We start from the raw sequence: 2,647 nt of genomic DNA, 5'->3' as shown, positions 1-2,647 counted from the left end.
GGATCCAGTTTCAGCTTTCTACATATGGCTAGCCAGTTTTCCCAGCACCATTTATTAAATAGGGAATCTTTTCCCCATTTCTTGTTTTTGTCAGGTTTGCCAAAGATCAGATGGTTGTAGATGTGTGGTATTATTTCTGAGGGCTCTGTTCTGTTCCATTGGTCTATATCTCTGTTTTGGTACCAATACTATGATGTTTTGGTTACTGTAGCCTTGTAGTATAGTTTGAAGTCAGGTAGCATGATGCCTCCAACTTTGCTCTTTTGGCTTAGGATTGTCTTGGCAATGAGGGCTCTTTTTTCATTCCATATGAACTTTAAAGTAGTTTTTTCCAGTTCTGTGAAGAGAGTCATTGGTAGCTTGTTGGGGATGGCATTGAATCTATAAATTACCTTGGGCAGTATGACCATTTTCACGATATTGATTGTTCCTATCCATGAGCATGGAATGCTCTTCCATTTGTTTCTGTCCTCTTTTATTTCATTGAGCAGTGGTTTATAGTTCTCCTTGAAGAGGTCTTTCACATCCCTTGTAAGTTGGATTCCTAGGTATTTTACTCTCTTAGTAGCAATTGTGAATGGGAGTTCACTCATGATTTGGCTTTCTGTCTGTTATTGGTGTTTAAGAATGCTTGTGATTTTTCTGCATTGATTTTGTATCCTGAGACTTTGCTGAAGTTGCTTATCAGCTTAAGGAGATTTTGAGCTGAGACAATGTAGTTTTCTAAATATACAATCTTGTCATTTGCAAACAGGGACAATTTGACTTCCTCTTTTCCTAATTGAATACCCTTTATTTCTTTCTCTTGCCTGATTGCCCTGGCCAGAACTTCCAATGCTATGTTGAATAGGAGTGGTGAGAGAAGGCATCCATGTCTTGTGCTGGTTTTCAAAAGGAATTTTTCCAGTTGTTGCCCATTCAGTATGTTATTGGCTGTGGGTTTGTCATAAATAGCTCTTATTATTTTGAGATACATTCCATCAATACTTAGGTTATTTAGAGTTTTTAGCATGAAAGCCTATTGAATTTTGTCAAAGGCCTTCTCTGCATCTATTGAGATAATCATGTCGTTTTTGTCTTTGGTTCTGTTTATGTGATGGATTACGTTTATTGATTTGTGTATGTTGAACCAGCCTTGCATCCCAGGGATGAAACCAACTTGATCGTGGTGGATAAGCGTTTTGATGTGCTGCTGCATTCGGTTTGCCAGTATTTTACTGAGGATTTTCACATCAATATTCATCAGGGATATTGGTCTACAATTCTCTTTTGTGTGTGTGTGTGTCTCTGCCAGGCTTTGGTATCAGGATGACGCTGGCCTCATAAAATGAGTTAGGGAGGATCCCCTCTTTTTCTATTGATTGGAATAGTTTCAGAAGGAATGGTACCAGCTCATCTTTGTACCTCTGTAGAATTCAGCTGTGAATCCGTCTGGTCCTGGATGTTTTTTCATTGGTAGGCTATTAATTATTGCCTCAATTTCAGAGCCTGTTATTGGTCTATTCAGGGATTCAGCATCTTCCTGGTTTAGTCTTGAGGGTGTATGTGTCCTGGAATTTATCCATTTTTTTCTAGATTTTCTAGTTTATTTGCATAGAAGTGTTTATAGTATTCTCTGATGGTAGTTTGCATTTCTGTGGGGTCGGTGGTGATATCCCCTTTATCATTTTTTATTGCATCAATTTGATTCTTCTCTCTTTTCTTCTTTATTAGTCTTCCTAGCAGTCTATCAATTTTGTTGATCTTTTCACAAAACCAGCTCCTGGATTCATTGATTTTTTTGAAGGGTTTCTTCTGTGTCTCTATCCCTTCATTTCTGCTTTAATCTTAGTTATTTCTTGCCTTGGACTAGCTTTTGAATTTGTTTGCTCTTGCTTCTCTAGTTCTTTTGATTGTGATGTTAGGGTGTCAATTTTAGATCTTTCCTTCTTTCACTTGTGGGCATTTAGTGCTACAAATTTCCCTCTACACACTGCTTTAAATGTGTCCCAGAGATTCTGGTACATTGTGTCTTTGTACTCGTTGGTTTCAAAGAACATCTTTATTTCAGCCCTTATTTCATTATGTACCCAGTAGTCATTCTGGAGTAAGTTATTCAGTTTCCATGCAGTTGTGTGATTTTGAGTGAGTTTCTTAATCCTGAGTTCTAATTTGATTGCAGTGTGATCTGAGAGACAGTTTGTTGTGATTTCGGTTCTTTTCCATTTGCTGAGGAGTGCTTTACTTCCAACTATGTGGTCAGTTTTGGAATAAGTGTGATGTAGTGCTGAGAAGAATGTATATTCTGTTGGTTTGGGGTGTAGAGTTCTGTAGCTCTCTGTTAGGTCTGCTTGTTGCAGAGCTGAGTTCAACTCCTGGATATCCTTGTTAACCTTTTGTCTCGTTGATCTGTCTAATATTGACAGTGGGGTGTTCAAGTCTCCCATTATTTTTGTGTGGGAGTCTAAGTCTCTTTGTAGGTCTCTAAGGACTTGTTTTATGAATCTAGGTTTTCCTATATTGGGTGCATATATATTTAGGATAGTTAGCTCTTCTTGTTTAATTGATCTCTTTACTATTATGTAATGGCCTTCTTTGTCTCTTTTGATCTTTGTTGGCTTAAAGTCTGTTTTGTCAGAAACTAGGATTGCAAACCCTGCTTTTTTTT

The sequence above is a fragment of the Mandrillus leucophaeus genome, unplaced genomic scaffold (assembly GCF_000951045.1).
Source record: "Mandrillus leucophaeus isolate KB7577 unplaced genomic scaffold, Mleu.le_1.0 Scaffold131, whole genome shotgun sequence".
NCBI classification, from domain to species: Eukaryota; Metazoa; Chordata; class Mammalia; order Primates; family Cercopithecidae; genus Mandrillus; species Mandrillus leucophaeus.
The sequence above is the reverse complement of the archived record's forward strand: the minus strand, read 5'-3'. Positions refer to the sequence as shown.